The sequence below is a fragment of the Mobula hypostoma genome, chromosome 11 (genome assembly GCF_963921235.1).
Source record: "Mobula hypostoma chromosome 11, sMobHyp1.1, whole genome shotgun sequence".
Classification (NCBI taxonomy): Eukaryota; Metazoa; Chordata; class Chondrichthyes; order Myliobatiformes; family Myliobatidae; genus Mobula; species Mobula hypostoma.
The window spans coordinates 112,108,337-112,133,785 of record NC_086107.1 but is presented as its reverse complement, the minus strand read 5'-3'; the positions used below and the strand labels follow the sequence as shown (position 1 = coordinate 112,133,785).

General features: G+C 43.1%; 1 protein-coding gene across 3 annotated transcripts in view; it reads left to right on the top strand.

Annotated features, from left to right (window-relative positions):
* Nucleotides 1-25,449, top strand: part of akt1s1 (AKT1 substrate 1 (proline-rich)) — a 50,758-nt gene that overhangs the window by 505 nt on the left and 24,804 nt on the right. The window contains exon 1 of one of the 3 annotated variants that reach the window (XM_063062904.1): nt 20,942-20,963. The exons of 1 other annotated variant lie outside the window; for it this stretch is intronic. The gene's annotated coding sequence lies outside the window, so the exon portion shown is untranslated. Of the gene's footprint in view, nt 1-20,941; nt 20,964-24,731; nt 24,849-25,449 lie in introns of those variants that run through there. One more of the 3 variants, XM_063062905.1, reaches the window with a different exon arrangement.

The window sequence follows — 25,449 nt, the reverse complement described above, 5'->3', positions numbered from 1 at the left end:
ACACACTGTTAATGTGGTTAGTTAATTTTTTAGAAATCCTAGTCTTCGAAAATAAAAGGTGATATATGTTAAAATGAACTATGTTAAACCTCTGGTTAGGTGTTTGATAGCTCTAATCACTGTCACTGTTTGAGAGAACACAAAATACCTCTTGGAATAATTATAGGTTTAGAAGATTGAGCTTTTAGTTTAAAAGTGAGCTATTAAAAGTGGACATAGTAAAGATAGTTGAGAAGAGATTTGGCAAAATCTGGATTGATAGAAAGTAGAAGATGGTTCAAGATCAATGGAGGCTGCATTTAATGCTAAATTTGTTAGGTAAAGTCCTGACGAAGGGTCTCGGCCTGAAACGTCGACTGCGCCTCTTCCTATAGATGCTGCTTGGCCTGCTGTGTTCACCAGCAACTTTGATGTGTGTTGCTTGAATTTCCAGCATCTGCAGAATTTCTGTTGTTAGGTAATGTTATTTTTTAATTGAATGACTTTAAAATTTTTATTGAATGACGTGACAATGTGGGTTTCCTCCAGGTACCCTGGTTTCCTCCCACACTCCAAAGATGTACCTGTTGGTAGGTTAATTAGTTATTGTAAATTGTCCTGTGGTTAGGCTAGGATTAAATCAGGGGATTACTGGGCTGCATGGCTCGAAGGGCCTGAAGGGGCTACTCTGTGCTGTATCTCAATAAATAAATAATGATATGATCTTGTTGTCAGTAATGTGGTTGAAGCAGTCAAAAAAAGGTAACTTGTAGGGTTACAAATGAAATGAGCCTGAGTGGGTTAGTGGGCTATTAACAGGTTATATGAGATAAACTGCTGGAGGAACTCAGTAGGTCGGGCAGCATCTGTGGAGAGAAACAGATGGTAGCCATTTTGAATCGTGACCCTTCATCTGGACTGCCCACAGATGCTGCCAGCAGTTTTCCAATGCAGATTCCAGCATGTACAGGCGTTTGGCATAAACTTGATAACCAAATCATGTTGTTGTGGTGTTGAAATTCTGGGTGGTGTTTTTCGGTTGCACAATAGACAAGCCATCAAATTTTCTAATGAAAACAACAGGAATTCTGCAGATGCTGGAAATTCAAGCAACATACATCAAAGTTGCTGGTGAACGCAGCAGGCCAGGCAGCATCTATAGGAAGAGGCGCAGTCGAGGTTTCAGGCCGAGACCCTTCGTCAGGACGAAGGGTCTCGGCCTGAAACGTCGACTGCGCCTCTTCCTATAAATTTTCTAATGATGTGTGGCTCTTGTAAAAAATTTGGTTTGGCAGGCTAACATGCTTAAGCCAAGATTGTAGGTTTGTCCCCTATGCTGATCTGAGGTCCTCTCTGTCCATTGGAGAAGTCAGAATTTGCATTTGTATTGTGTTTATCTGGGTGTTCCAAATGCCTTATAATCTACTTTGAAATGATAGTAGCAAACTATCATTATCTTTTCAACGATGTGCTAGAGAGTAGGGTCTTGTGTTTTTTTTTAAATCATTGCCATATCTACCAAGATGTAGTGAGCATCTTATCTTGTGTACTGTTCATACAGATCAGGTCATGACATAGTGCATGGAGGAAGAACAAGGTAAAACAGTAACTATGCAGAATAAAGTGTGACAGCTACAGAGAAAGTGCAGCTCAGGTAAACATAACAAGGTAGATTGAGGTCAAGAGTCCAAGTCATTATACAAGCAGTCTATTCAAGTGTCTGGTAACAAAAGGATAGAAGCTATCCTTGAATCTGGTGGTACAGAGTCCATAGAGAGGAGACTGGCTTCATGATGTGCTGAACTGTATCTGCAACTCTCTGCAGTTTCTTGTGGTTACGTGCAGAGCAGCTGCCATACCAAGCTGATATGTATCCAGATAGAATACATTGTATGGTGCATCAATAAAAATTGGTAGGGGTCGATGGGGATGTGCCATATTTCGTTTGCCTCCTGAGAGAGTAGAGGCATTGGTGAGCTCTCTTGACCATGACTTCTGAGCCCCCGTATCCATGGTAAAACAAAATTCTCTTTTTTCTTTTTTAAGACCATAAAACATAGGAGCAGAATTGGGCCATTTGGCCCATCGAGACTGTTCCACCATGGCTGATCCATTACTCCTCTCAGCCCCAATCTCCTACCTTCTCCTCGTATCTCTTCATGCCTTGACCAATCAAGAATCTGTGAACCACTGCCTTAAATGTTTGTAAAGACTTGAACTCGACAGCTGCCTGTGGCAATGAATTCCATAGATTCACCACTCTCTGGCTGAAGAAATTCCTCCTCATCTCTGTTCTGATAGGACACCCCTCTATTCTGAGACTGTGTCCTCTGGTCCTAGACTCTCCCACCATAGGAAACAACCACATTATCAAGACCTTTCACCATAGGTTTCAATTGGGTCACCCCTCATTCTTAACTCTAGTGAATACAGGCCCAGAGCCATCAAACACTCTTCATATGACAAGCCGTTCAATCCCGGAATCATTTTTGTAAACCGCTTTTGAACCCTCTCCAATGTTAGTACATCCTTTCCAAGCCCAAAACTGCTCTCAGTACTCCAAGTGAGGCCTCACCAGTGCTTTATAAAGCCTCAACATTTCACTTCAAGAGGACTAGATATACAAGCAAAGATTTGTTGATATCGCATCTACCCTTCTCGCCACAGACTCAACCTTTAGGGAGTCCTGCACATGGACTCCAAGTTCCTTTGCACCTCAGATTTTTGAATTTTCTCTCCATTTAGAAAATAGTCTATTCATTTGTTTCTTCTACCATACACTTCCCAACACAGTATTCCATCTACCACCTTTGCCCATTCTCCTAATCTAAGTCCTACTGTAGCCTCTGTACTTAAAACTACCTGCCACTCTATCTATTTTTGTATCATCCACAAACTTTGCAACAAAATCATCAATATCATCATCCAAGTCATTGGCATATAACGTAAAAAGTTTTCTCTAAGGAAGCAGATTTCTGGAGGAAGTGACTGGGTTATGCAGCATCTATATGTTGGTGAGAGAGAATTGTCAATATTTTGGCCAAGAGCCTGCGTCCGCACTGAGTGTGGAGGGAGAAGGTGGTTAGTGTGAAGTACAGAATGGGAGGAGGTGAGGTGGCTGGTAGGTAAGCGGGGGGACGATTGCTAGATGGAGCCTAGAGAGGTAGATTTGGGAATCAGAAGTTAACTGTTTAGGGCAGAGAAAGGAAACATAAAGGCTAAATTGATAATGGAACTACTGGGGAGATGTGAAATGTAGATGGAACCAGATGACTGTGAGATTCCAGTGGGTTGTTTTAGAGAGCGGAACCTGGAAGTGGAAGAAAATGGATGATGGTATGGGAAAGGAACAAAAATGAGAGGATCAGGCTTGAATCAGAAGGTAGGGGTTACCTGAGATTGGGAAGGGCAGTGTAGACTACCCAGGTAGATTATGAGGTGTCATTTCTCTAGTCTATTTTGGGCCTCACAATGACAGTGGACAAGGCCAACAGTTGCGTCAGTGTGACAATAGGGAGTTGAAATGGCATGCAGCAGGGAGTTTGGGGCGGTCGTTGTGGACAGAGTGCAGGCACTCTGTTAATCAGTTGCCTAGTCTGGCCTTTGCAGCAAATTGCCAGTCAGTAGATATGCATAATCTTGACTGACAGTGTGCTACACAGTCAGCAGTGCCAAAACACAAGTTGTTATTTTACACTGTGCCCTATGTACTTTAATCTAACAAGAATGGAGCAAATATGGCCCTTTAGCCCATCAAGCCAATGCCATTTCAAATGCTCAGCAGTTTGATTTTTGCTGCAGATTCCAGCATCTGAAGTCTTTTGTGTTTCTGCTTTTTCCTCTATGGTCGTATTAAGACCCATTTTAAAGCAATACTGTGGACTTTGTTTTAAGCCTGTAACCTAAGGGGACAGATCTGCCCCTTGATTAAGAAGCTTCTCAGTTCAAATCCCATCCTCCTGTGACTTAAGCCCCATTCCACCATAGTTGATAGTATAGTGGTTAGCATTGCACTTTAAAGCACTTGTGATTGGAGTTTAGTTCCACCGCTATCCATAAGGAGTTTGTTCTGTGACCATGTGGGTTTTCTCTGGGTGCTCTGGTTTCCTCCCACATTCCAAAGACATATAGTTTAGTAAGTTCTGGGTATGTGGCAACACTTGCGGGCTGCCCAAAGCACAATCCTCAGACTGTTGGTCATCAATGCAAGTGACACATTTCACTGTACATTTTGTATTTGTGACAAATTAAGGTAATCTCTTTACTGTTGGAGGTCTCTGGTTGAGAGGCTCAACTACATATTAGTCTACAACCAGAAATTGGCAAAATATCCTATGAAGAGATGAGACTGTAGATGATAGAATCTGGATTAACACACAAAATGCGGGAGGAGCTCAGCAGGTCTGGCAGCATCCATGGAAATGAATAAACAGTTGTTGTTTTTCATCTGGACTGAAAGAAAAAGGGAAGAAAGTCAGTTTAAAAAGGTGTGGTGTGAGAAAGTGCTGGAACAAGATCTGAAGGGTGATTGGTGGGATTCCGTTGAGAAGGGGTAGCACAGTGGTGTAGTGGTCAGCACAATGTTTTACAGTATCGGTGACCTGAGTTCAATTAATGCCATTGCCTGTAAGGAGTTTGTACATTCTCCCCATTGTGTGGGTTTCCTCTGGGTGCACCAGTTTTCCTCCACAGTCCAAAGACCTACTGGTTGGTAGGTTAATTGGTCATTGTAAATTGTCCCGTGATTAGGCTAGGGTTAAATTGGGGGATTGCTGGGTGGTGCGGCTGGAAGGGCCTGTTCCACGCTGTACGTCAATAAATATAAATAGTGATGATAAGGGAGGGGGAGAGTGGGAATGTGGGTACATAAGATCCCATGGTGCTATTTTAGAGAGTCCTATTGAGTTACCCCTGCTATCATTCAACCCTTGCACATCTTCATGGGTTACCTTGTCCTTTGTACTTTAGTATTTGTGGGAATTTGCTGCATGCAAACTTCTGTTTTGGTATAAGTGACAGGAATGGCGCTGTGGCAGAGTTAATAGGGCTGTTCCCTCTCTGTGTCCGAGTTCCAGGTTCAATCCTGACCTCGAGTGCTGCCTGTGTAGAGTTTGCCCATTCTCTCAGTAACCACATGGGTTTTCTCTGGCGCAGAGGTTTCTTCAACCATCCCAAAGGTGGTACATGCTGGTAGGTTGGCTACTAAATTATCCCTGGTCTTTGGTGGAACCTGGAAGGATTTGACAGAAATGTGAGGAGATTAAAAATGGAGTGCAGGTTGAGTGAAAATGTGCATTTGATCGGCATAGATTCAATGGGCCAAAGGTCCTGTTTTCATGGTGCATGTACACTCAATGGCCAATATATTAGATACACTCCTGTATGTAATAAATTGGCTGCAGGTATGGAACCCAGTGTAGTCTTCTGCTGCTGTAGCCCATCCACTTCAGGGTTCGACACGTACATTCAAAGATGCTCTTCTGTGTGCGCGCACACAGACACACAGACACACATATTTATTTGTTTGAGTTACTGTCATCTTCCTGTCATCTTGAACCAGCCTGGCTGTTCTCCTTTGACCTCTCTCATTAACAAAGCATTTTTGCCCAAAGAACTGCCGCTCATAGGATTTTTTTTTTTGTTTGTTTTCGCACCATTCTCTGTAAACTCTGGAGACTGTTGTGCGTGAAAATCCCAGAAGATCAGTTTCTGAGGTACTCAAACTGCTCCGTCTGGTGCCAACAATCATTCCATGGTTAGTCACTTAGATCATTTTTTTCCTCCATTCTGATGTTTGATCTGAACAACAACTAAACCTCTTGATTGCCTGATTAGATATTTGCATTAATAGAACATAGAACAGTACAGCACAGTACAGGCCCTTTGGCCCATAATGTTGTGCTGACCCTTAAACCCTGCCTCCCATATAACCCTCCACCTTAAATTCCTCCATATACCTGTCTAGTAGTCTTAAATTTCACTAGTGTATCTGCCTCCACCACTGACTCAGGCAGTGCATTCCACGCACCAAACACTCTCTGAGTTTAAAAAAAACCTTCCCCTAACATCCCCCTTGAACTTCCCACCCCTTACTTTAAAGCCATGTCCTCTTGTATTGACCAGTGGTGCCCTGGAGAAGAGGTGCTGGCTGTCCACTCTATCTATTCCTCTTATCATCTTGTACACCTCTATCATGTCTCCTCTCATCCTCCTCCTCTCCAATGAGCAGGTGTTCCTAATAGAGTGGCCACTGAGTGTATGACTCTGCATGTCAGTTAGTGTACGGAATTTTATAACAGTTTTTAACACCAACTTGTGTTGTGCACTTTGGCTCAATGCCTTAGCTGTGAGGGTGGACTACTGCCGGTGTAGTAAATTGTCAGTCAAGATTAGGCATAATCAAGGCTGACCGTTGAATGTTGTTTCGTGTAAAGGTGTAATGTCGGGTGTTGTGTAGGCGGATGTTGATTATAGTTTTCATCCAATAGCCTTTAGTAGTTCTGCATTAAATGTTTTGCCATCTTTAATTTTGTGAAGAGAAATATTTTGTATCCTACTTCTTCCTGCTTTCAATCCATGCTCCCTCCCCAAAAAAACTTTGCAAAATTTATTGTGCTGACTTTTCCATATAGCAACTGGTGCTTTGCTAAGATTTCTGAATGGACAATTAACCCATGTATACTATCTCACTATATTTGCTTCTCTTTGCATGATTTTTATTTACATTATAACTTATAGTATATTTTATATATGGCATTGCTGCTGCCACAAAACAAGATTTCAGTAATGATTCTGATTTTGACTTTTTTATTTTTATTTTATTTATTGGATACAGTGCAAAGTAGGCCCTTCTGGCCCTCTGAGCTATGCTGCTGAACAACCCCTGATTTAATGATAGCTAATCGCAGGACAATTCACAATGACCAATTAACCTACCATCCAGTACGTCTTTCGACTGTGGGAGAAAACCTATGTGGTCACGGGGAGACAGTACAAACTCCTTCCAAGCAGTAGGTTGCTGGTACTGTGAAGTGTTGTCCTAACCACCACACTACATTGATTCTTCAAGGGCAGGGTAAAACAAGCAGTCTGTTGGTTCAAGCACCTGATGGTTGAGGTGCAAAGGGGATAACTCAGCTTCACTTCATCATTGAACTGTTCCCACAACCTATGGATCACTTTCAAGGACTCTTCATCTCATGTTTTTGATATTTATTTAGTATTTTTATATTTGCACAATTTTGCACGGTTGAACACCCAAGTTCAGTCTTTTATTGATTCTATTATGGATTTATTGAGTATACCCACAAGAAAATCAATCTCAGGATTGTGTATGGTGACATGTATGTACTTTGATAATAAATAAGCTTTGAACTTTGAATTGTACAACCAGAGGTTGTGGTGCAGATTGGTACTAATGACATGGGTAGAAAGGGAGAAGAGGTCCTGCACTGTAAGCAGAGGGACTTGGGAAAGAGGCTCAAAAGTAGGACCTTGAAGGTATAATCTTCAGAGGGACTTGGGAGTGCTTGTTCATGAATTGCAAAAAGTTGGCTTGCAAGTACAACAGGTTATTAAGAAGGCAAGCGGAATGTTGGCCTTCATTGCTAGAGGGATTGAATTCAAGACCAGGGAGGTCACGCTGCAACTATACCAAGGTACTGGTGAGGCTGCACCTGGAGTAATGTCTGCAGTTCTGGCCTCCATACTTGAAGGCTATACTGGCTTTGGAGGCAGTGCAGAGGAGGTTCACCAGGTTGATTCCAGGGATGAAGGGGTTAACCTATAAGGAGAGTTTGAGTTGCCTGGGACTATACTCTCTGGAGTTCAGAAGAATGAGAGGGGATCTTGTAGAAACATACAAAGTTTTGAAAGGGATAGCTAAGATAGAATTAGGAAAGATGTTTCCATTGGTAGGTGAGACTAGAACTAGGGGACATTGTCTCTCAAGATTCATGGGATAAGATTTAGGATGGAGATGAGAAGAAACTGTTTTTCCCAGAGCGTGGTGAATCTGTGGAATTCTCTGCCCAGGGAAGTAATTGAGGCTTCCTCACTAGATATATTTAAGAAACAGTTAGATAGGTTTTTACATAGTAAGGGAATTAAGGGTTATGGGGAAAAGGCAGGTAGATGGAGCTGAGTTTACGGCCAGATCAGCCATGATCTTATTGAATGGCGGGGGAAGACTCGATGGGCCAGATGGTCCACTCCTGCTCCTATTTCTTATGTTCTTATCTCCAGGTTACTTGCAGTGCTATTCAGGGTAAGAATAGAAAGCTAGAACTGATGAATGACTGGCTGAAGAATGAGGCAGGGTTTCATGTTCACAAGATCACAAGTCAAAGGAGCAGAAGTAGGCCATTCGGCCCATCGAGTCTGCTCTGCAGCTCCCCCATGAGCTAAACTATTCACCCATCTAGTTCCAATTTCCGGCTTTTTCTCCATATCCCTTGATACCCTGACTAATTAGATACCTGTCAATCTCCTCCTTAAACACCCTCAATGATTGGGCCTCCACAGCTGTATGTGGTAACAAATTCCACAAATCCATGACCTTCTGGCTAAAAAAAATTTCTCCTCATCTCTGTTTTAACTGGGTACCCTCTAATTCTAAGACTATGGCCTCTTGTCCTGGACTCACCCACCAAGGGAAACAACCTTTCCACATCTACTCTGTCCAATCCTTTCAACATTGGAAATGTTTCTATGAGATCCCCTCTCATTCTTCTATACTCTAATGAATACAATCCAAGAGCCGACAAACGCTCCTCGTATGTTAGCCCCTGCATTCCAAGAATCATCCTCGTAATGTTCTTGGGTCATTGGAACCCTAGTGACCTGTACAAGAGACATGGGTTGCACCTTAAGTAGAGGGACTAATATCCTAGTTGGGAGGTTCAATTGGTGCTAGTACATTGAGGAACAAATATGCAGACAGATTAATGAAAGGTGTTTTTTAAAAAAAAAACACAACAGGGTTGTTGTAGTGCATGACTTTATCTTCCATAATATAGACTGGGACCTCCTTAGTGCAAGAGGTTTAGATGGGGGAGAAATTGTTAGAGGCATCCAGGAGGGTTTCATAAATCAACTTGTCCAACAAGTAGTGGGGCTATACTGGACTTCATGTTGGGTAATGTGCCTGTCCAGTGGGAGAATAAGGGATAGTGATCATCGCTCCCTCAAGATAAATATGGACCTTGCAGGGGAGTATTAAATTGGAGCAGGGCAAATTACAACAGCATTAGGCCAGAACTAGGGAGAGTTAATTGGGATCAGCTGTTTCTGGCAAGTCCACATCTGACATATGGAAGGTGTTTAAAGGCTCCAGTATGGAACAGGTATGTTTCAGTAAGGAGGAAGAACAAAGATAGTAAGGTAGGGGGTCCTTGGATTCAAGGTGAATTTAGTTAATAAGAATAAGAAAACATCAGGTTTAGAGAGCTAAGACCAAATAGAACCCTTGAGGATTTTAAAGGAGACAGAAAATAACTCAGAATTGGGAAAACCAAGATGGACCATGAAAAATCCTTAAAGTATGATTAAAGAGAATCCCAAGTCCCAGGTCTTGATATACCTGCATCAAGAGGATAACTAGGGAGTGGGTAAACCACTCAAGGATGAAGTAGCAAACATGTGCTTGGAGGTAGAGATGGGTATTTTGCAGCAATGTTTACCAAGGAGAAAGACATAGAGGATAGTGAGGTCAGTGTGGAGTGCATTAATTTGCTAGGACATTTTGAGATGAAGAAAATAATGTTGGGTCTCTTAAAGAATGTTAAGGTGGGGGAGTTCTCAGGGTCTGATGGGCTATGCCCCAGGTTATTGAGACAGGCAAGAGATGAGATTGCTGGCACCTTGAACAATATCTTCATGTCCTCTCTAACCTCAGAAAAGATCCCCAAGGACTGCTGAGTAGCTAATATTGTTCCATTCCTCAAGAAGGGAATGGAGGATAATCCAGGAAACTATAGCCCGGCGAGTCTCATATCAGAGGTATGGAAATTACTAGAGAGGATTCTTAAGAAAAGAATTTGCGTGCATTTGGAACACCATTGCCCAATTAGGGACAGTCGATATGGCTTTGTGTAGGGCAAGCAGTGTCTTATTACTGGAGGTTTTTTTAAGGCAAGGTTCATTATGGGAAGCTCATCCAGAAGATTAAGATGCATGAAAACCATAGTGAATTGGCTGTTTGGATTCAAAATAGGTTTGCCTTTTGAAGACAGAGGTTGGGAGTGCTTATTCTGGCTGGAGGAGGTGGTGTTCTGCAGGGACCTGTATGGGACCTTTGCTGCTTGTAAAAATCTGGATGAAAATGTAGATGTGTGGGTTAGTAAATTTGCAGAAAATACAAAGACTGGTGGTATGGATAGCATAGAAGACTGGCAAAGGATACAGCAGGATATAGATCAGTTTAAACTGGCTAAATGTGAAGTATTGTGCTTTGGGAAATCAAATGTAAAAGAACAATGCACTATTAATGGCAAGACCCTAACAGTGTTGATGTGCAAAGCAATCTTGTGGTCCACATCCATAACTCCCTGAAAGTGGTCAGGCACGTTAATAGGGTGTTTAAAAAGGGCATACAGTATGCTAGCTTTTCGTAGTCAAATTGAGTTTAAGAATCAGGAAGTTATGTTGCAGCTTCATAAAACTTCATCTGGAGTGTTGCATTCAGTTCAGATTGCCCCATAGTAGGAAGGATGTCAACATTTTGGAGAGGGTTTAGGTTTACTAGGAAGATCCTGGATTAGAGGATATGTGCTTTAATGACAGGTTGGACAAACTAGGGTGTTTTCTTCTGGAGCCCCTGAGATATGATAGAGGTTTATAAGATTGAGAGGCATAGACAGAGTAGACGGCCACTATCGTTTTCCCAGGGTTGAAATGTGTAACACCAGAAGGCATGAAATTATGGTGAGTGTGGCTAAGTTCAAAAGAAATGTGCAGAATGCAATTTTTCATATAGTCCTGGGTGCCTGGAATATGCTACCTGGGGTAGTGGTGGAGAAAGCATGTTAGAGGCATTCAAGAGGCTTCCAAGCATGTGAATGTGCAGGAAATGAAAGGATTAATGTCATGTAAGCAGAAAAAGATTGGTTTAGAAATGGACAATTAATAACTTAATTAGTTGGGCACACAATGTGGGTCCTTATTTGTGATGGTATATTTGTTACACGAGTAGTGTATTTCACTGTTTAAAGAGTCTCTTGACCTGCATGACCGCAGAGTTTGTGCCAGGACAGTGATGGAAGTATTGGAATAATTGGGCTTCTGAGGTAACATGGGCAGAATGTATGGATTGGCCCCTCATGGAAGATTCTGTGAATACCTGTGCTGCTGACACAGGTATTTGTAGAGGAGATTCACGTGGAAGGTATGCTAGTATCGATCACTTGGGCAGAGTGGCCTGCTTCTCTGCTGTATGATTCTATGATTATCCATATCTAAGCCTATGTTTTTAATTCTCAAGTGAAAGGCCTCTAAGCATAGCTTAGAATAGCTTGATCTTGGAGCAGCATGGTTCAACTCCTGTTTGTCTGTTCTCTGTGTGACTGCATAGGACTCATCCAGGTGTCCTCCCATGTTGCAAAGACACACGGAATAGGGTTAGTAAGTTGTGGGCTTGCTAAATTGGCACCAGAAGCATGCTGACACTTACGAGCTCCTCCCAGCACATCTCAGACTGTGTTGGTCATTGATGCAAGCAACACATTTTACTGTATTTCAATGTGCATGTGACAAATAGTTTAATCTTTTTAATCTTTAAAATGAAGGAAATGTTTCAGCAAAGAGCCAGCCAAAGTTGATCTTAATTCAACCCAAAACCTCACCAATGGCTTTCCCACAGATGTTGCTTGATCTGTGAAGTTTCCTAAGCAGTTTTGGTTTTTTTTTTTTTTTTGCTTTAGATTCCAGTAACTGCAGTCCTGCAGAATGGTCTTGGCCCGAAATGTCGACTGTTCTTTTGTTTTCCATAGATGCTACCTGACCCGCTGAGTTCCGCCAGCAATTTATGTGTGTTATCTGCAGTCTCTTGTGTCTCTGATCTTCCACTATTAAGTTGAGTGAGCTGTACAGTGGCACGCAAAAGTTTGAGCAACGCTGGTGAAAATTTCTGTTACTGTAAATAGTTGAGTAGAAGATGAACTGATCTCCAGAAGTCATAAAGTTAAAGATGAAACATTCTTCAACATTTTAAGATTAGTGTACTATTTTTGTTTTGTACAATTTTAGAGTGGGGGGGAGGAGAAAAAGGAAAGGAGCACCATGCAAAAGTTTGGGCACCCCGAGAGATTTGAGCTCTCAGTTAACTTTTACCAATGTCTCAGACCTTAATTAGCTTGTTAGGGCTATGGCTTGTTTACAGTCATCGTTAGGAAAGGCCAGGTGATGCAAATTTTAAAGCTTTATAAATAACCTGACTCCTCAAACCTTGTCCCAGCAATCAGCAGCCATGGGCTCCTCTAAGCAGCTGCCTAGCACTCTGAAAATTAAAATAAATGATGCCCATAAAGCAGGAGAAGGCTACAAAAGATAGCAAAGTGTTTTGAGGTGGCTATTTCCTCAGTTCATAATGTAATTAAGAAATAGCAGTTGACAGGAAAGGTGGAAGTCAAGTTGAGGTCTGGAAGACCAAGAAAACTTTCCGAGAGAACTACTCGTAGGATTGTTAGAAAGGCAAATCAAAACCCCCATTTGACTGCAAAAGACGTTCAGGAAGATTTAGCAGACTCTGGAGTGGTGGTGCACTGCTCTACTGTGCAGTGACACCTGCACAAATATGACCTTCATGGAAGAGTCATCAGAAGAAAACCTTTCCTGTGTCCTCACCACAAAATTCAGTGTCAGAAGTTTGCAAAGGAACATCTAAACAAGCCTGATGCATTTTGGAAACAAGTCCTGTGGACTGATGAAGTTAAAGTAGAACTTTTTGGCTGCAATGAGCAAAGGTATGTTTGGAGAAAAAAGGCTGCAGAATTTCATGAAAAGAACACCTCTCCAACTGTTAAGCACGGGGTGGATCAATCATGCTTTGAGCTTGTGTTGCAGCCAGTGGCACGAGGAGTATTTCACTGGTACAGGGAAGAATGAATTCAATTAAATACCAGCAAATTCTGGAAGCAAACATCACACCATCTGTATGTGTGTGTGTGTGTGTGTGTGTATATGTGTGTGTGTGTGTATGTGTATATATATTTTTTAAAAAAGCTGAAGGTGAAAAGAGGATGGCTTCTACAACAGGATAATGATCCTAAACACACCTCAAAATCCACAATGGACTACCTCAAGAGGCGCAAGCTGAAGGTTTTGCCATGGCCCTCACAGTCCCCCGACCTAAACATTATCGAGAATCTGTGGATAGACCTCAAAAGAGCAGTGCATGCAAGACGGCCCAAGAATCTCACAGAACTAGAAGCCTTTTGCAAGGAAGAATGAGTGAAAATCCCCCAAACAAGAATTGAAAGACTCTTAAACAACAGGAATTCTGCAGATGCTGGAAATTCAAGCAACACATATCAAAGTTGCTGGTGAACGCAGCAGGCCAAGCAGCATCTGTAGGAAGAGGCGCAGTTGACGTTTCAGGCCGAGACCCTTCGTCAGGACTAACTGAAGGAAGAGTGAGTAAGGGATTTGAAAGTTGGAGGGGGAGGGGGAGATCCAAAATGATAGGAGAAGACGGGGGGGGGGAGGGATAGAGCCAAGAGCTGGACAGGTGATAGGCAAAAGGGATAAGAGAGGATCATGGGACAGGAGGTCTGGGAAGAAAGACGGGGGGGGGGGAACCCAGAGGATGAGCAAGAGGTATATTCAGAGGGACAGAGGGAGAAAAAGGAGAGGGAGAGAAAGAATGTGTGCATAAAAATAAGTAACAGATGGGGTACGAGGGGGAGGTGGGGCCTAGCGGAAGTTAGAGAAGTCTTCTGTAACTTCCGCTAGGCCCCACCTCCCCCTCGTACCCCATCTGTTACTTATTTTTATGCACACATTCTTTTTCTCTCTTTCTCCTTTTTCTCCCTCTGTCCCTCTGAATATACCTCTTGCTCATCCTCTGGGTCTCTCTCCCCCCCCCCCCACTTGTCTTTCTTCCCGGACCTCCTGTCCCATGATCCTCTCGTATCCCCTTTTGCCTATCACCTGTCCAGCTCTTGGCTCTATCCCTCCCCCTCCTGTCTTCTCCTATCATTTTGGATCTCCCCCTCCCCCTCCAACTTTCAAATCCCTTACTCACTCTTCCTTCAATTAGTCCTGACGAAGGGTCTCGGCCTGAAACGTCGACTGCACCTCTTCCTACAGATGCTGCTTGGCGTGCTGCGTTCACCAGCAACTTTGATGTGTGTTGCTTGAAAGACTCTTAGCTGGCTACAGAAAGTGTTTACAAGCTGTGATACTTGCCAAAGGGGGTGTTACTAAGTACTGACCATGCAGGGTGCCCAAACTTTTGCTTTGGGCCCTTTTCCTTTTATGCTATTTTGAAACTGTTAAAGAGGGAAATAAAAAAAGTAATCTTGCTTAAAATACTAAAGAAATGTCATCTTTAACTTTATGCCTTTTGGAAATCAGATCATCTTTTACTTAGCTATTCACAGTAACAGAAATTTTGACCGGAGTGCCCAAACTTTTGCATGCCACTGTATATTTTAGATTGGCTTTGTTAATGATATAGTGGTTAACCTTGGTGGTTAGGTACCAGTTGAGCAATTCCATGTATTGTTTGAATTATGGCCTACATTCTGTAGGGAATGAGGTAGAACGAATCTATATAACTCATCCAAGTAGTTCTTGAATTTTGCAGAACAAAACTATTTGCCCACCTTCAGGGCAGTAGAGAATTTGGAGAGAATGTTGTAAGGCCAGCAATGTAGGAAATGTTTGACATGTTTGGTTTAGCACTTGCAAAAACAACCGCACTGGTAACCACTTCCTTTTTTTTCTCTTGTTAGTTTGAATGATTCTTTAATCACTTTGTTTCATCATCATTATGTGCTGTGTCGTATGACGTGGCAATTACAGTCAATGACCATGATTGTCCTTGGCAAATCTTTCTACAGAAGTGGTAGGCGGTGTCTTTACAAGACGGGCGACCCCAGCCATTATCATACTCTTCAGAGATTGTCTCTCTGGCATCAGTGGTCACATAACCAGGACTTGCGATATGCACCATGTGCTCATACGACTATCCACCACCTGCTCCCATGGCTTTGCGTGACCCTGATTCCCGGATTTGGGGGGAGGGGTGGCACTATGTTGGTGTTGCACCTTGCCCAAGGGGGACTTGCAGGCTGGCGGAGCCTTGCACCTCCTTTGGTAGAGGCATATCCTCACCCTTGTATCAAACATTGCTCTTACAGTCTAACTTGAGGCAGTCCACTATATCGGAAACACTATAAATTGCAAGTTGTTTTGGGAATAGGGTGAAATGTGAGAGGTGATATTAGGAGTTTGAGGAGATTTGGCATGTCACTAAAGACTCGAGCAAATTTCTACAGATGGACCGAGGAGAGCATTCTAATGGGTTGCATCACCATCTGGTGTGGAGGGGCCACTGCAGAGTGTTTCAGGTTCAAGCACTAGACTCCCCTGCCTAGAGGACATCTTCAAAAGGTGGCGTCCATCACCCTGGGTGTGCTCACTACTTATTACTACCATCAGAGAGGAGGTACAGGTGACTGAAGATATCAATGTGTTAGAAATGGCTTCTTGTCCTCCGCCACCAGATTTCTGAATGGGCAGTGAACCCATAAACACTCACTATTTTTGCACTACTTATTTAATTTTTCATTGATCTATTTCTTGTAACTTGTAGTATTTTTATTGCACTGTACTGCTGCCACAAAACAAATTTCATGGTGTATGCCAGTGATAATAAACCAGATTCTGACATGTTCACTGTAACTTGTGAAACTATTATACTATTGTGTATTGAAATTGTCATTCACAAAATCAATGGCCACTTGCAAAATGTGTGCCTTTGCTTTGTCATTTAATGCTTGGAAGTGTGCCAGTTGCTTAAAGTGTTCATTCTGAGGTTCTGCTGCCTCAGTGGAAGTGCTCATCTGATAACTATGTCTGGTATAACTGTTTTCAGCAGTTTGGACTGGGTTCATTCTCTTTTAACATGGGCTTATAAAATTAAGGAGGGATAGATGGTTAGAACCCATTTCCCAGGGCAGGGCCTGCAGAATGAGAGGAGCGAAGTTTGGAGGAGATTTGAAGGATGAGAAGGTAGGGGTTATCTAGAGCAAGCTGCTGGAGGTGGGGTAGGGGCATTTAGTTACAATATTTGATGAGCACTTGGATAGGGACCTGCAAGCCATTGGAATTGGCATAGATAGGCATTGTGGTCAACAGAGAGGAGATGTGCTGAAGGGATCTGTTTCTGTAGCAACACACAAAATGCTGGAGGACCTCAGCAGGCCAGGCGGCATCTATGGAAAAGAGTAAACAGTCAATGTTTCAGGCTGAGGCCCTTCATCAGGGCTGGAAAGGAAGAGAAATCGGTAAGAAGAGGAGGGAGAAGTACAAGGTGGTAAGTGATGGGTGAAGCTGGGAGAGGGGGAAGGGTGAAGTAAAGAGAAAGGAAGTGGATTGGTGATAGAGATAAAGGGCTGGAGAAGGAATCTGATAGGAGAGGATAGAAGATCATGGAAGAAAGGGAAGGGGGAGGAACACCAGAGGGAGGTGATGGGCAGGTAAGGAGATGAGGTCAGAGAGGGAAACAGAAATTGGGGATTGGTGAAGGTGGGGGGGGGCAATTTCTGGAAGTTCAAGAAGTCAAAGTTCGTGCCATCAAGTTGAAGGCTACCTAGAACTGTTGGTGTTCTATTTATGGTTCTTCTGTTTGATGCTCTTCTAAGTTGCTGCTTTGACCAACTTTTGTCATTTCCTTCAAATTTGTATCAAATTTTGGCATTCACATGAACCTCTTCTAAAATTAATAAAGTTGGAGAAGTTCTGTAAAGAGTTTGTGCGTCCTCCCCGTGGAATGTGCAGGTTTCCTCCCACAGATGTACCAGGTAGGTTAACTGATCATTGTAAGATGTCCTGTGATTAGGATAGGGTTCATTGGATTTTTGTCTGGCATGGCTCGAAGGGCATACTGCATGCTGTATCTCTAAATAAATACATTTGAAATGATTTAACAGATTTGGAGAAAAACATGAGATTCTGCAGATGCTGGAAATCCAGGGAAAGAGACATGAAATGCTGGAGGAATTCATCAGGTCAGGCAGCAACTATGGAAAGGAGACCCTTTGAAGGATGTTGTCTCAAAATGTTGACTGTTTATTCCTTTCCTTAGATGCTGCCTGGCCTAATCAGCTCCTTCAGAATTTTGTCTGTGTTACTTTGGAGAATAGCAGGGCAATATCCTGAGCAGTAGTTATTTCATGAGTACAGATTATTTTAAAATAAAACATATCTTGTCACGATCCCGTAAACGTGATATTACTGTGTGTACATTAGCTACACAAATCATTTGTAAAGATTGAGTCTTGAGTTTGAGGTGCTAAAGTAATTATAATTTAGTTTTTATTGCCTTTCACTTGCTACATTAGTGCAATTTTACTAGCAATAAAACAAAGTTATTGATCTCCCAGTCTTTTGGCTGCTCGCTGCAATCTATTTTAATCGCTGCAAACGATCCTTGCTGTAACTCAACCCCAGTGACCCGACAGTGAGCTGAAGTCCTACTTGCTACATGAGTGTTATGTACATATTTATTGGCAATAGCTTCTTTTCACTCTGTAGCTGCTTCCTAAATGTACAAATGTGCCAGAGCTATTCTGTACCTGTGCTGAAAGTATGCTTTTTTTTATGGAGACTGCACAGTTTTAACTCTGGAGGAGCAATGTGTCACAGCAAGATGTTTGCCTTGGGACATATGGTTTAGCTAGCTGGAGCTGAGTTGGAATCTGTACAGTTTTAATGCCTTTGGTGGGGCATGTAATTACAGCTTCGCTGTTTATAAACTACCTTTCTAAATATGGACATGGCAATAAATGGATTAATTTTTTAACTTGGATTTCCTTCAGTATAATGACTTGGTCTTTTATACAAGGCTGATATGGGTCCTAGCTATGCCTGCCTTTTTGTTGGCTTTGTGGAACAATCTATGTTCCGTGCCTATTCTGGTATCTGTCCCCCCACTTTTCCTTCGCTACATGGACGACTGCATTGGCGCTGCTTCCTGCATGCATGCAGAGCTCGTTGACTTTATTAACTTTGCCTCCAACTTTCACCCTGCCCTCAAGTTTACCTGGTCCATTTCCAACACCTCCCTTCCCTTTCTAGATCTTTCTGTTTCTGTCTCTGTCTCTGGAGACAGCTTATCCACTGATGTCTACTATAAGCCTACTGACTCTCACAGCTATCTGGACTATTCCTCTTCTCACCCTGTCTCTTGCAAAAACGCCATCCCTTTCCCGCAATTCCTCCGTCTCCACCGCATCTGCTCTCAGGATGAGGCTTTTCATTCTAGGACGAGGGAGATGTCTTTTTTTTTAAAAGAAAGGGGCTTCCCTTCCTCCACTATCAACTCTGCTCTTAAACGCATCTCCCCCATTTCATGTACATCTTCTTTTCACTCCATCCTCCCGCCACCCCACTAGGAATAGTGTTCCCCTGGTCCTCACCTACCACCCCACCAGCCTCCGGGTCCAACATATTATTCTCCGTAACTTCCGCCACCTCCAACGGGATCCCACCACTAAGCACATCTTTCCCTCCCCTTTCTGCAGGGATTGCTCCCTACGTGACTCCCTTGTGCATTCATCCCCCCCATCCCTCCCCACTGATCTCCCTCCTGGCACTTATCCGTGTAAGCGGAACAAGTGCTACACATGCCCTTATACTTCCTCCCTTACCACCATTCAGGGCCCCAAACAGTCCTTCCAGGTGAGGCGACACTTCACCTGTGAGTCAGCTGGGGTGATATACTGTGTCCAGTGCTCCCGATGTGGCCTTTTATATATTGGCGAGACCCGATGCAGACTGGGAGACCGCTTTGCTGAACATCTACGCTCTGTCCGCCAGAGAAAGCAGGATCTCCCAGTGGCCACACATTTTAATTCCACATCCCATTCCCATTCTGACATGTCTATCCACGGCCTCCTCTACTGTAAAGATGAAGCCACACTCGGGTTGGAGGAGCAACACCTTATATTCCGTCTGGGTAGCCTCCAACCTGATGGCATGAACATAGACTTCTCTAACTTCCGCTAATGCCCCACCTCCCCCTCGTACCCCATCTGTTACTTATTTTTATACACACATTCTTTCTCTCACTCTCCTTTTTTTCCCTCTGTCCCTCTGAATATTCCCCATTGCCCATCCTCTGGGTTCTTCCCCCCCCCCCCGCCACCCTCCTTGTCTTTCTTCCCGGACCTCCTGTCCCATGATCCTCTCGTATCCCTTTTGCCAATCACCTGTCCAGCTCTTGGCTCCATCCCTCCCCCTCCTGTCTTCTCCTATCATTTTGGATCTCCCCCTCCCCCTCCATCTTTCAAATCTCTTACTCACTCTTCTTTCAGTTAGTCCTGACAAAGGGTCTCGGCCTGAAACCTCGACTGCACCTCTTCCTAGAGATGCTGCCTGGCCTGCTGCGTTCACCAGCAACTTTGATGTGTGTTGCTTGAATTTCCAGCATCTGCAGAATTCCTGTTGTTTATATATCTTTAATGCTAGTATTAAATATATTTAATACTAGGAAGTTCCCAAGAATACTAAGAACTAACTAAATTCACTCAGTGGCCACTTTATTTGGTACAGTACACCTGTACACCTCATTAATGCAAATATCTAATCAGCCAATTATGTGGCAGCAGCTCAATGCATAAAAGAATGCAGACATGGTCAAGAGGTTCTGTTGTTGTTCAGACCAAACATTAGAATGGGGAAGGAATGTGATCTAAGTGTCTTTGACTGTGCAATGATTGTTGGTGCCAGATGGGGTGGTTTGAGTATTTCAGAAGTGCTGATTCTTCCCCCCCCCCCCCCCCAACACACATAATGGTCTCTAGAGCAGGGGTTTCCAATCTGGCGTCCATGGACCCCTTGGTTAATGGCATAAAAAGGGTTGCGAACCCTTGCACTAGAGTTTACAGAGAATGGTGAGATAAACATTAAAAAAAATCAAGTAACACACAAAGTTGCTGGTGAACGCAGCAGGCCAGGTAACATCTCTAGGAAGAGGTACAGTCGACGTTTTGGGCAGAGACCCTTCGTCAGGAAAAAAAATCAAGTAATGGGCAGTTCTATAGGTGAAAATGCTTTGTTAATGAGAGAGGTCAGAGGAGAATGGCCAGAATTGTTCAAGCTTACAGTAACTCCAAGTAACCACTCGTTACAACAGTAGTGTCTAGCGAGCATCTCTGAACACACAACACATCAAACTTTGAAATGAGTGGGCTACAGCAGCAGAGGGCCACACCAGCTCCACTCCTGTACCTAATAAAGTGACCACTGAGTGTATATACAATGAAATGGACTAGGTGGCAACATCATTTTAATGCATTAGCCCCTCCAGTATGTCTATGTATGTTCAGCCAGATACTTGCTAAACTGCCAATGGCAATTGTCTCTGGTCTGTTCCTTAATTTTGATATTGTCATTTCCTATTATTGGCGTTGCCAGGACAGCATGGTACTGTACTAGTTGGTGCGGTCCAGGCCCCAGAGTGTATCGAAGCAACAGAACCAGATGTTTGGGCGATGATTTAGGTGCTGGACCAGTTTAGAAGGTCAGGGCCTGAGGCAAGGGATGGGCAGGTTCAGTTTGCTGCTCAATGATGTTTACTCGGCTCTGTGCTGAACTAAGTTTCTGTGGACGGACTGTCTTTATGGTCTTCAGTTCAGAACACTATTTGCTTCTATTTATTGTTTGCATGATTTTTTTTCTCACTGCAGATTACATGTTTGACAGTCTTTTTATGGTGTTTTGTTTTGCAGGGTCTTGGTTTTGTGGTTGCCTGTAAAAAGGTGAATCTCAAAGTTGTTTAATGTATACACACTTTGTTAATAAATGTACTTTGACTGCTATTACAGCAGCCAACGACCTGGGTTCAATATACTTTGCTGTCTGTAAGAGTTTGTACAGTCTCCCTGCGGGTTTCCCCTGGGACCTCGGGTTTCCTCCCATATTCCAAAGGCTCACAAGTTGGTAGGTTAGTTGGTCACATGGATATTACTGGTCGACACATGCTCTTTGTGCTTGCAGGCCTGTTACCATACTGTAACTCTAAATAAATATTATCTTGTTCATTACAAACTCTCAACTTCAAGTTTATTGTCATTCAACCATACACATGTATGCAGCTAAATGAAACATTGTTCCTCTGGGGCCAAGGCGCAGAACACGTCTCATACAGTCACACACAGCATGCATAGTTACGACCCAGCACTTGCGGTCACAAAATAATATTAGTCAAAGTCCCTGAGCAGCATGTGCTGAAGATTGACAGGATGACATAGAGTGTGAGATGCCTGCTTTTGTAAGACAGTATAATGTTACTGGCACTATTATAATACAAGAAACAGTTGTATAGTATGTTAAACAGCAGACGGGGAGAAAGGAAGGTTCAGGCAGATTCAATACTGACACTTTTGGACGGCATGGTAGTGCAGTGGTGCAAGTTAATTTCCTGTTGCTGCCTGTAAGAAGTTTGTACGTTCTCCCTGGACCGCAGTGTTTCCTCTGGGTGCTATGGTTTCCTCCCATAGTCCAAAGATGTACCAGTTGGTAGGCTAACTGATCATTGTAAATTGTCCTGTGATTAGGCTAGGATTAAACTGGGGGATTGCTGGGCGGCGTGGCTCAAAGAGCATGCTGTATCTCAATAAATAATAAATAAAACAGAATTGAATATATTGAAGTCTAAATTAAGGTGAGGGGTAAAGAGCTGGAAGTGGGTCTATTTGGGCAGCTTAATCAAAATGAATGCATGGCTGCCATAATCTTTTCTGTGCTTTCCTTAATAGGTTTGTTTGTCATAAATAGTCCCAAAAACATTAGCATAAATTATACAGCAACACACACAAAATGGAATGTCACAGTAGCATAGTGGTTAATGCAAAGTTATTACAGCTTGGGGTGTCAAGAGTTCGGAATTCAATTCCGATACCACCTGTAAGGAGTTCATCTGTACGTGCTTCCTGTGAGTGTGTGTGCTAGTTTTCGCCCACAGTCCAGTTAGTAGGTTAATTGGTCATTGTAAAATGTCCTGCAATGTCCTGGGCAGAGTAGCTCGCTGGGCCGGAAGGGTCTGTTCTGTGCCATATCTCGAAATAAAGTACAATAAATGCTGCTGGACCTGCTGGTGGAACTCAACAAGTCAGGCGGCAAGAAAGGCGCATAAACGGTTCACATTTCGGGCCTTTCATAAAGACTTGTAAAAATTGTGTATAGGGAAGAATAAAAACATTTGACTAAAAAAAAAAAGATGACGCCATCGACTCAGACCTGAGAGGCCAGCATCGGGCATTTTCATGCCTTACAAGGCGCAGTTCGAACAACTGTGTGGGGAGCCACTCTTTGCCCACAAAAAAAAAAGCCAGGTCCATTTCGGTGCAAGGAGATTAATATGATCAATCAGTATTGCTAAACTATTGTGGTGAGAATTTTTTCTGGCTGATTGAAAAATTAAATGCTTGAAAGGAAAATTATTTATCCATAAAGATAGTGTGATGAGATAGTGTGGAATAGGTCCTTCCAGCCACACGACTCAGCACCCCAATTTAATTTAGCCTAATAATGAGACAACATAAAATAATCGATTAACCTACTAACTGGTGCGTGTTTGGACTGTAAGTGGAAACCAGAGCACTTGGGGGGGGGGGGGGCGTGGTGTTGGAGCCCATGCAGTCACAGGGAGAACATGCAAACTCCTTACCGTCTGCGGCAGGAATTGAACCTGTGTCGCTGGTACTGTGAAGCATTGTGCCTAATCACTGCAGTCCCATGCCACCCCATAGCTGTTCTTGAACCTGGTGGTGTGGAACTTAAAAGATTCTGTATATGAACCGGGATACTTTCCACTATAATGCTAGTTTTCCAGTTTGGTCGTATCTAAAACTGACAGTTCTGCAACTAGAGACGTGCTAATCACAATTTGAAAATGGAAAGAGCGAAATTAAATATTGTGGCAGTAATGCTATTACAGCACCAGCAATTGCAGGTTCAATTCCACCACAGCCTGCAAGCAGTTCATACATTCTCCCCTATTTCCCAAGGTAGGAGAGTCTAGGACAAGTAGGCACGACTTCAAGATTGAAGGACGTCCATTTAGAACTGAGATGCAGAGAAATTACTTTAGTCAGTCATAGTCATACTTTATTGATCCTGGGGGAAATTGGTTTTCATTACAGTTGCACCATAAATAATAGTAATAGAACCATAAATAGTTAAATAATAGTGGGCGATAAATCTGTGGAATTTGTTGCCACAAGTTGCTGTGGAGGCCAAGTCATTGGGAGTATTTAAGGCAGAGATAGGTTCTTGATTAGCCAGGGCATCAAAGGGTATGGGGTGAAGGCAGGGGAGTGAGGATGATTGGAAGAATTGGATCAGCCATGACTGAATGGTGGAACAGACTTGATAAGCTGAATGACCTACTTCAGCTCCTATACCTTATGGTCTTATGAACGCATGGGTTTCCTCCCACATTCCCAGGTTAATTGGTCACATGGTTGCATTTGGGGGGGTTGGGCCAATTATCATGCTGTAGCTCTAAATAAGTATTATCTACAAGTCATTTGATAGCCATGTCAGGTCATGCATTCTTGTATTTATCCTAGATTCATGGTCTGGTGTCAGACACAAACAAGTCTTTTTGTTCTTTTCTGTGCCTTGTAGTGTATCCTTGTCTTTTTAGCATTTTGTTTGTTTTTTAACGAGGCCAAGTTTCTAGCTCAATGCTCAACCCAGCACAAATAGAAAGTGTGCAAGGAGCCAGCTGGATTCAAACCTGAGACCATTTGCCTCAAAGTCCAGTGCTGATGCCACTATACCACTTGCCGGCAGTAACAATCTTTTTCACTCCTTGGAAATTAAAAGCATCTTGCACTTGTAAACTATTTTCTCCTGCTTTCAGACAAAGTGCTGATTAATGAGATTAGTTTTGATTGGTACTTCACAGTTGGCTTGTGTGTGGTGGGTCAGTAGGCCTCTTTCTCAGCTGGTTGTGATAAGCATTGGAATGCCAGATACAGTGGCGTGATTGGGAGCGTGGCAGCTAACTTGCTGGGCAAAGCGGGACCAATTGGGTAAATGTGCCAAGACGAGGCCACCTTCAAGGTGGAGCAACACCTTGTATTCTATCTGGGTAACCTTCAACCTGATGGAATGAATATTGATTTCTCCTTCTGGGAACCAAATTCCTCCCCCTCCCTCTGTTCCCCACTCTAACCTTCTACTCTTCTCATCTGCATATTTCTTGCCCCTGGGGCCCCTCCTCCTTCCCTCTTTTTTTCACTATGGTCCACTCTCTGCTCCTATCAGATTCTTTCTTCTCTAGCCCTTGACCTTTCCCAACCACCTAGCTTCATCCATCACCTTCCAGCCAGCCTCTTTCCCTCCTCCCCCCACCCTCCACCTTGTTATTCTGGGATCTTTCCCCCCTTCCTTTCCAGCCCTGAATGAGGGTCTCAGTCCAATATGTTTATTCATTTCCATAGATATAGGTCTGACCTGCTGAATACCTCCAACATTGTATGCAAACAACAGGAATTCTGCAGATGCTGGAAATTCAAGCAACACACATCAAAGTTGCTGGTGAACGCAGCAGGCCAGGCAGCATCTGTAGGAAGAGGTGCAGTTGACGTTTCAGGCCAAGACCCTTCGTCAGGACTAACTGAAGGACTAACATTGTATGTGTGTGTTGATCTTAAAAACAAGTAAATCATTCAGTGTGCCCTGCTTTTCAAGATTATGGCTATTCTTTTGACTCAGTGCCACATTCTCATACTAACCCCATAATTCCCTCAATTTCAAAAAAAAAATAGGTTTCACCTTTCAGCTGAGCCTTCAGACTGAGCTTTCACAGACGTCCTGTGTACAGAATTATTACTTGCGCTCTGGATTGAGAAACCTGGTTCTGTCCTAAGTTATTGGCTGCTTAGTTTGAGAGTCTGATCTCACAGCCTCACCCTCTTCAACTGTTGTTAAAACCCAAGCAACTGGTGCTACTTGAGGGGAGAACTCACAAACTTTTGGATGGAATGGTGCCTCCACAGTGGCATGCATAAGTTTGGGCACCCCGGTCAAAATTTCTGTTACTGTGAATAGCTAGGCGAGTAAAAGATGCCTTTTGGAAATCAGGTCATAAAGTTAAAGATGACACATTTTTAAAATATTTTAAGCAAGATTACTTTATTTCTATCTTTTACAGTTTCAAAATAGCAAAAAAGGAAAAGGGTCCAAAGCAAAAGTTTGGGCACCCTGCATGGTCAGTACTTCGTAACACCCCCT